A 10,249-nucleotide genomic window follows, 5' to 3' on the forward strand; every position below is an offset into this window, starting at 1 on the left:
TATAGTATTATGTGTGGTATGAGACTTACACTACTCATTGCTATAGAAAAGCAGATCAAAAACTATACTAGGACTTAGTCCAGGACTGAAAAGTTGGACCTATTGCTTGGTCACAGCCAAACATGTGCTTTACCACTAGACTGTATCAGTACATCAATTAGTTTTAACAGTAGGTACCAAACCTCCAAATGCTGTAAATGCTTTAAGGATGTGTTACACAATTTAACTTTCTAATCTAGCTTTCTGTGCCAGACAAAAGCAGTCACTAATCCGTTTAGGGGTTTCCTACCATGTAACATATCCAAATAATATATCTGAAAAGGATGGATCCCCTTCTTATATTACCTAAAACATAATATGGCATTGCATATAGCATAATATACCTACATCCAAAGTCAGGACAAACAAGAGACTTCACAGTCAGCTCCGCTTCTAGCTCTTTCCTCCAATGTAGGGAGAGAGTGTGATAGAGGCTCTGCTCTTTTGCGGAAGTTCGCCAGGAGGCCATGTCGGCAGAGAAGCAGATGAAAAAAGAAGACACAAGGCAGACGAACAAGAAAAATGCAGGATAAAAAGTGAAGCTGCACGGCAAGGACACCGGGACACAGAGTTGGTCAGCGGAGATGGTAGGGAGACATTAAGAAAGTGCGTGAGAGAAAGTGAATTAGAGTATAACACAACGTGAATGAGAGTGTGAGAAAGTGTGAAACAGCATGAAAGAGTGAATGAGGGTGAGCGACAATTCATTTTGTTTCTGAATGTAAAATGACCTCTGATATTCATCCGCACTGAAAGGGACCAAAAAGGAATTGAAAATGTTGTAGGAATTGTTTTTGGTCCATTTGCACAAGTTTACTGGGTACTCAAAAGGTGAAGGAATTCAAACGGGGTGAGGAATCAAACAGCAAAGCCTGAAAGCAGACTGTAGGTTGTGACACCAGAGAGCAGGATAATCAGAGGCCAAGACTAGACTAGACAATGTAAATGCAAGCTCAATACTAAGAAACCACATAACGGTAACAGGAATTGGTTGCATTATATCAAGTCAGATGGAAGTGACGTGTGAGCCTCAAATGCACCTGGGCAACTGGAAGTCATCAAGACGTCATCAGGAAGCCAGGTGATGGCATCAACCAATGTGTGCACCAGGGTGCTCTGAGTTCCACATGGATAAAACATTGAGTGATTATCATGTGGGGAAGGTTTAATAACTGAAAAAAGCTTTTAAGAAGCTTTTTCTTCTCCTTCGACAACAAAAAATCAACCAGCATTCTCCAAAATGGTCAGCAGTAGGTTGGTTACCATGAAACCTTCCCCTAAAAATCTGGTGCTGTGTGCATATGCTTAATTTACCTGCCGGGAAATCTCGGTCTGCTGTCAACATTAAAAATTATGGCTTATTATGCTAAACTAAGTTATAAAATGCAGAATATTCATCAAGGTAAGAGGAACAGAAATTTCAAAGGCAAAGTGAGAAAATTTTCAAACATCATTTATTTCCACAGCTTTCTCATCCGTGTAATTTCGAAGCTTGTTTTCTCTTTTTCAGTCTTTACATCTGACAGAAAGGCTGATCTCACTTATACTCTTTCAATGTGCCCCCTGACAAAGCAACTTTAAACTCACTTAGATGAGCCTACCATGCCCGGTTGCGTTTAAATGTCATGCTTCTGTAATTTTAAATGCAAAAATAGTGTGCGAGGCCTAGCCTCGGAAATCATGACTAATTTACTTGTAAAATGATCTAGATGGGGGAAGCATGATAGACTTCCCAATTATTAAATTCCATTTACTTCCAAAATTGAAAAGAACGACATTCTTTTGCAATTACATGCCAAGTAAATCAAGAGATTTGGCTGCTGACGTTTCCGTGCTAGAAAGTAACCATATATCTTCATGTATGAAAAACTGAATGCATAATACTGATTTATGCTTGTTTAGTTAAATACCACCAATACAAACTGTGACAGAGAGGATGTAGACTTATCATTAGAATATATTTTTTCAGTTACAGGGCAACATCTTCCACCGTATAAATATTGGGAGATGAATGAATGTCATTCTTTCGACTTTTATACCTACACAATGCTATCTCAGTTACCTAGAATAAATGTTTTGAACTTCTGATCATACATAGAACGATAGTGTCCAGCTTAAATGGATTTAAGCATGTGTTACATGGATGTTAAACGACTACAATGTAAATGTAAAGCACAAAAAGTGACCTATACATTATGCCAAATAAAATGTAAGTAAAAAGTAAATATTAAGAGAAGGGATTTTACATGTATGCCGTTCTTTATTTCTGGCAAACGAATTGCTAAAATGGAACATATTTGCACCTTTTACCACGTATCTGCCCATTTGACCATATTCAACCGTATTCCTGGAGCTGTAAACCTTGTTCTAATGGTGTTGACAAGCTTAGTCGATAGTACACTTTGCTTGTATAAACTTGTACACATTGTTTTTCAACCTTGTTTAAATACAATGTTACTTATAAAAATTACTCAGAATCAATAATTGACTCCTGAATCTGCCAAGACATTTAGGGGCCAACAAAAGAAGCGCCATCATTTTCCCTGAGCTTTATTGGATTATTTTTTGGATCTGATGCTTGCCAATGCCACAATAACTGAAAAAATGAATATGTGGTGTAGAGTGAGATACATGGATATTGCCAAGAAAATAAGGTATGGCTGCTGATACGAGTAGGTTATACATTCATTTGTATACTGGGCTCTCTACTCTCAAGAAAACAACCTCCAAGAACAAAGCAAAGCACTCATATATCATGAGTACTGGTGATGGCTGGCTAGAATGTTACGGTTCTGAATTACCAAGTCACAATTTGTCTATTTCATACACAACGTATTAGCATGCAAATGATGACAATACTGGCTAAAAATCACAATATAAACATTTTTCCTGGTTTCTCCTTATACATACTCTTGTGATTTATCCTACCAATGCAAAAACCTTAATCTAGACCAGATGTGGCACTGTCGGTATCCCTATAAAGAGAAGGACCAGCATGCGTGTATGAAGGAGGGTGACCTCCCTGCCACATCTCACCATTGTACAGTAAGAAAACTTTCCATTGGTATTCGATTAGCCATAATTGAAGAGTTTGGTTTACTAAATCTTGCCAATAGCTCAAAACTTAGTAGTATATAAAACCGCCAATATAGTTTCCCAAACCACTCTTAAGTATGACAGATGTATAGCTTCTCATTTGTTTTTCAGAGTAACTAGACCCAGCCCTTAAAGCAGTGCTTATGATATACATCATTGCCCTGCAAAATGCATTTTCTATTAGAGTCTTTGTTAAAAAGTAGATCTTATAATGTGATTCAGATGCTAACTGATGAGAAATAGCTTCACAAACCAGCTGTTCTAAGCAAATATTGTCATCTCATATTTGTGTTGCTTGGAAAGAGCTTTGTAATGATGAGACATATGAGCCTTTTCAGAGCCCTGGTTATTGTAAAAGGTAAAGGCTGGTGTCATTTAAATAAGGTCCTTTGATTTTTTTTCTGCACTCAAATAAAACAGTTCCACTTCAAAACAAAGGGTAAGGCACTATGGTAAGGCTTAACAAGAATCACATGCTAATTAAATGCAGGGCTAAATTAATGTCCTGATCCCCAAAGTAGACAAAGAAAACAAGTGTTCCTTACAACCCCCTACAAAATATTCAGTCCCAAAATACTGGATTAGAATATGACAATGACCATCTTGTTAGCTCCAGCTCTCCTGGCCACTGAGATTTATCTCAGCAACATTCCTCAGAACCATGGGCCCTGGTGATCTTGAATTTAAGTATTCAGTTTGAACACTGCTTGGTGGGGTCTGGCAGCATTTCCGATTCGGGTGACTTGTATCTGAGAAGAACTAGCTTGTGGTGAGCCAAGAGGGAATTTAGGGAGCCATCAGTTTACACAATCTTTTGCAACAGCAAAGTTGTTTTCATGGGTTTTTAAAATTATTTATGGAGTGATTTTGGTAACTTACAAGTTAACAACATAACACTTTGGAAAATTAAAATGACATCACAGACAAGTTTGGACATATCAATTTTTTGCACACCTATATAACCCACAAGCAGGCCAAACATGAATATTAGAAATTAGCTAACCTTATAAATGCAATCATAATCGTATTCCCTTTGAAACTAATATTTGCTTATGTATGTATGCAATCTAGGGCTTTTCAAGTGGTTACATCACTCTGTCTTGACAAAGACCTGACAGTCCCCATAATTTTATAGGATAAAGAAATGAAAGCTGACCTGGAAGTTTACCTTCTGGGCCTGGTTTATCTGAGTAAGACTTTGTAAAGCACTCCACAAAAAACTTAGTTTTAATTGTTTAAATGCCCCTTTCCCCTCCTCTCTAACCTAGACATTTACATTTGACTCAATTACATCTCTTCTAAGCATTAAGTGTTTTGTTTTTTTTTAAATCAACAACATGGCACTAATTACACTATTAATGTTTTCTACACCTGCCTGAGCACAGTGGGTGTCTTTAAATGATTTTCCATGTCTTTCCTGAAGAGTTCTCAGGTTTTTGGCATGAGAAAGTGTGTCCTGCTTCTGACTCAGTATGTGTTTCTGATGTCATCTCCAGCTGCTACCCAACAGGTGTAAACATAAACAAATCCAGTCCATAACCACTCCATCTTCTCCACTGAGCACTAAAGTTTTTAGAACTATTCCAAAAGTGCATAGCCCATACAAAATACAGAAAAAAAAAGCTGTATGATCAACTGCTGAGCTTGGGGACCCTCTATTCTCCTACCTTAACCCATTCCATGTCAGATGTATGACACATACTTTAAAAAGCTCTCTGGCATTGAACTGGTTAACTCAGAAGACAGTAGAATTATTAGCACATTGTTTAATAAACACAGATTTGATTAAACTATGCACCAACCTCTAGGTAGCCAAAACTGGAAATAATTGAGTATTTGTTTTTCTCTAATTCTAAACTTCTGCAATTTTAACTTCCCAAAGTCTTTTTTTCATTATTAATATATATTGTTAATATACACACACCTTGGTCATTCAAACAAGTACACTCATTGCAGAAAAGCATTGTTATAATCTGTAACAAGTTAAAGATACTTCTCATACTTCTCATATATATATATATATATATATATATATATATATATATATATATATATATGAAATGTGTTACGTTAAATTGGTTAATTTAGGGTTCTATGAATTAACATTGCATTTCAGTACATATGCCATAATATTTCATAATCAGATTATTCCCATCTGATGTGAAATATATTTATGCTTACAATATTATTCTAAATATCTTGTACACAACTTTGCCAAGATTCCACAGAAATTGTCTTAATGAACTATTAAATATGCAATTCAAACAACATATAACTGAGCATGATAGGAACTGTAGTCTACTGGATTTGGCTGATCTACATAGTGGTGCAGTTTTCCAAAATAAGGCATTTGTGCACAGTCCCATAATCACCCCATTTACATCATTTATACAGACTACTTTTTGATCACTTTGTTCTTGCCATAAAGAATCTTACCTCAATCTGGAACAGTGAAACTTCACTGGATCAGGAAAATCCTACTGGAACTGTAGTTGTAAAATGCATTAACCCTTCAGCAAAACCAGTAGGAAATGTGGTGGAAAAAATAAAGAAGAATAAGAAGATTGGATGTGTTGTGTTGCTGCTGCTCAGAGAGGAACTTGTGAGATCCTGTCCCTTGGCTGTACTGGGGCAGACTCCAGGGTTCAGCCTCACAGGGCACTGTGTGTGTGAGAGAGAGTGTTTTTTGGTGAGAGCTCCAGTGCCTGTTGTCATTTCTCATCACAGCCCCATTCAAAAGCTGTGAGACTGAAGGAGGAGGTGGAGTTACAATGAATTCTTCACAGGCTGCTTCATAGGTTTCTATTGTCAATTCTTGTGTGACCACTGATGGACTCTGGGGTCACCAAGAATGAGACACTTCTTCTGAATAGTGGACACATACACATTCTAGCAGGACGGTGCACTCAAAGGATACTTGTGTATTTTAACTAGTGCTTTGGTTAATACCCAAATGCTCACACAAACCTAAAGTTCTTAAGATAAGAATCCTTCAGAATAATGGTCTATTTTCTACCTTCTATAAGAGACACTAACTTTTTAGGTTTTTGTCCTTTTTTATGTGTCATTGTGCTTTTATCTTATATATATATATATCTTAATTGTAAGCCTTTTACCTTTTGTTTCTGTAAGTCCTAATTGTTCTGTGATGCTTTACTGATTGTGTGTCTTTACAGTACCCTCAGTGCTTCCAACCAAATCCCGCAATGTACAAACTTTCTTTACCATGTACCCCACAATTTAAATGTTTAGTCAATAATAACATGGAATTAAATGTGGCCCATGAAAACAAATTCCAAATCGGGCACTCAATGCAGGCTGAGAAACACATCAATGCATGCTAAATTCCCATTCAGTGCACTTTTTTTTTTTATTCCTGTGTCTCCCTCTCATCAGGAAAAAAGAAAAAAAACAAGGTTTTGTAATGCCTGTCACCAGAATACGGCATTAGAGAGCATCATTGTTCACAATGGTTTACAGAGATTAGTAATAAGGCGATAAAGTATAACTCAGCAATGGGAGCGAGAAACAACAGAATCAGTAAGAATTAGGATAGATTAGTGCTGGCATGGGGTGAAGTGGATTATTATCATTAGGTATTACTAAAGTGGCAGCTAGTTTTGTAGAGAGATCTGGAGATCAGTAATTTAAGGAGTGATTAAGGACTGTGAACTGGGTATTACAAAAAAAAAAGCCCAACATTGAAACATATTTTGAAATTGGGCCTAGGTAAAACCTACCAAATTACATTAGACAAATAGGCCCATTGTTCAGCACTGCGGAATATGATGGCGCCATGTAAAACAATAAATAATAATAATAAACAAATGCCATTGAATAGATTTCCTCAAGTCTTGCAAACCTTGTTCGTTGCATGTCAAATATGTACACATTTACTTGCAAATATACAGCAAGCTATGTATTACTCTAGTAATACGCATCATTCTCAAAAACAAATCTCCATTGTATACTTTGTCCAGACTTTTTAAGTACACATCAAATTCCCATCTCTCCCTTGCAAATTACATCCCAGAACGGTCGTTCTAGTGTCACCTGCTGGCTGTATGCAGTACTGCAAGCCCTGCGTTTTTCATAAATAAATGTAAATGCAATTTTAGTAACAGATCACCTTTATGTATGAACATATCGCTATCTTGTAACATTTCAAATTACCAATTTAGTTTTAGAATTGCGGTTAAGGCAGAACTTTAATAAGATAAGTTATGTGACTTTGTGATTTAGGGATACCTATTTATACACGTGTAGTAAAACGCAATTATAGCATAGGTACACAATTTAGATGATAAACACTCTTCCCGATGCTTGTGTACGTGCTATTGTTACACTTAGAGCTGTAAAACACTGTAATACACTGAGAAAATATTCTAAACTCCTAAAACAAAGGGATTTGGGTCCTAAAGAGGGTCATTTTAGAGATATACTTTATTACGCAAAACTGCACAAAGATCACCTAATCTAACAGCTTAATCTGAGTGATCTTGCAATATTTATCTCCTCAGTATGCCAGCAAAACATCTTTGTAACAAAGGAAGGGTTATTTCAGGCCCTCTGGCACATGGGCAAATGCCAGGGGGGCTGCTGGCCAACAGTGCCCCATACTCATCTGTTCTGCTGCTCCGGCAGCTGCACTGTGAGGCCACCGACTACACACTACGTGAGCATAAAAACATAACATGCAGCCACACATATCCAGCCTTCGGCCGCACTTATGTCATCAGGTGGCCGCAGGCCTTAAAGTGCCAGGGTCGCCTCCTCATCACCAGTCTGTTCCTGGTTAATAGACAAAATAGATCCATACATATAAAAAGTAAACAGAGAAAGCTCAATTATACCCTTATTCATCATGAATTTATATACGGCTATCTGAGGGTTCATCTGCTAAGATATCATCATTGCTTCCGGGCTATCAGTATTCACCAGAGTGCCTGAAAATATACCCTAGACCTATACAAGGTAAATGAAACACAAAAGAACATTTATCTGTTTACATAGTTTATGTGGTTTTATGTGTGTTGTTCTTTATATCTTCAGGTTCTTCTTATTGATTACTGACAATATGGTTTCCTGGGACTCCATATTGCTACAAACAGTCTTCCTGTGAGAAGTATACCTCTCATACCTGCTGCAGCTTTGGATGGATCCTCTCTTATATAGTTTATTTTTTATTTTTTTGTTATCATGAAATATACAGTTGGCAGATCCAGTTGAACTATTTTAACAGAATCTAAAAGAACTAGAAATTTACTAAGCCCTGAACTATGTGGTTTATTCACAGAACAGTTGTAGGTGACATCAATAGGTCCCAACAAATGGCCAGAGGGGTATAGATGGAGGTGTCATAGGGAGCAAGGCTTTAACAGGACTTTTCGTGTGACTTGTGACCTGCTGCTGGTTAGCAGTTATTCATGTAACTGATTCAGATATTTAAAACAGAAGAATATATATTGTATATTTTATGTAAACAATAACAACTGAACACATTTCTCCTATTTCAGGTGTAGAACTGTGTTTTTTATGGATGCAGAACATGATGAGAATCTCTTAACCAGCAATAATTCTAAACTCCTAGAAAAGAGCTTAAGTTTGAAGACAAACACTCTGTGGTTGGCCTTGAATCACACAAACTCATTGTATAGCAACAGTCACTCCTACCATGTTCAGATGGTCATTGTCCACCTGGGAATTCTGACACTGTCTATATCTGATGTATGTCCCTTTATGTGACATGTATTAATTCTCAGTTACCAGGTATAGATTTTAATGTTAGTTTGCTGACAAAGCACTTTCATGATACGAAAATATAAACATAGCTAAATGGGCACTCTTTAATATTTAAGTGAGAGAACACAATAGTGAGTTAAATAACAATCAAACTTCCAGAACATAATGGCGCACTCTCAGAGGGAGTTACGTGCGGTAAAAGCAGGAAAGGCTCTGGACAAGGTAAGGCTTTGTTTTGCTGTGTCCTGAGTGAGGTGTAAGGACTGATGTGTGTGTGTGTGGCGTGAGGTGTGATGTGTGCTATGTGAGAGAGTGAGGTATGATGGAGTGAGTATGTTTTAGTGCAACTGTGTAAAAGAAGGTGTATATGTGTAAGCGTGTGTAAGGGGTTGGTGTTATAGTGAGTGTGTGTAAGTGTGTGTGCAAGTGTGTAAGTTAGTTACTCTGAGGGCAAGTGGCCATTCAGCTGTACCTGGCTGTCTTGATAGAGAGTGCAAACCCACCCCTGTTAATTACATATCTATGCAATTTCTTTACACAATACTGTAGGACTGTGGACCAAGATATATTCATACCCAGCAAACATTCTGGGCTCCTACAAAAGAAGGACATCAATGGAGGAGTGAAGGACAGAGTCCCAAAGTGAGACTCTAATTCTTTAAGAGAGACACTTGGGAGGTATTCATAATATAATTCTGAAGACAATTGGGGTCCCCTGGACCCACAGACCATGGTTTGAGTGCCACTGTAATTGTCCACTGGAGCTTCTACATGTTAAAGTTAAACGCTAGCAGCGGAGCTAGTCCACATTTAGTATTCATACCCCTTTTAGTGATCAAATAAAAGCTTTGTAGAACTATAATGATTTCATCCAGACAGTCTTCTATTGAAACCCTTGGGTCCCATACATGTTTATGAATTGAGGTGGGAAGCACATGCCCATTTTATCACATGCTTTATAGGCAACTCACTCTAGATAATCTTTAGAGAAAAACACTGCAATAGAACAAATTACTTGTGGCAGGAGGAGGAGTAATTTGTTCTGCCCTAACTTTCCCAGCAGTTTATTTGTTTCTGATCACCCCCTGGCACACAGGAGTCAGCCAGGTAATTAAGAGGATGTTTGAATGTTGAGGTAGCTGTCCCTTGCACCCTGTGGTAAAGATGGCTCCTTTGTAATGGCCTTCTGTTCACATAATATTGAGATAAAGTCAATATTTCTCTTAAATACTGTTGTGCATACTTACCGTGGCAGATATTCACAATAGTGAAATCCTAAAGCCAGTGCTATCAAGTCTTTACTCCTCTCAGTGTGTCATTAAGCGGTGCAAATTATTTACGGCTGCAGCATCCATTTTAGTGCCGGTGGGCT

The 10,249-nt window shown here is 37.6% G+C and overlaps 1 protein-coding gene across 1 annotated transcript in view; it reads right to left on the minus strand.

The window, feature by feature from the left end:
- The window catches only part of MEGF10 (multiple EGF like domains 10), a 60,026-nt gene extending 54,248 nt beyond the window's left edge, over positions 1 to 5,778 (minus strand). The window contains exon 1 of the mRNA XM_053473763.1: positions 5,572 to 5,778. The gene's annotated coding sequence lies outside the window, so the exon portion shown is untranslated. The remainder of the gene's footprint in view (positions 1 to 5,571) is intronic.
- Between the last annotated feature and the right edge of the window lie 4,471 nt (positions 5,779 to 10,249).

This window comes from Spea bombifrons, chromosome 1 (genome assembly GCF_027358695.1).
Source record: "Spea bombifrons isolate aSpeBom1 chromosome 1, aSpeBom1.2.pri, whole genome shotgun sequence".
NCBI classification, from domain to species: domain Eukaryota; kingdom Metazoa; phylum Chordata; class Amphibia; order Anura; family Pelobatidae; genus Spea; species Spea bombifrons.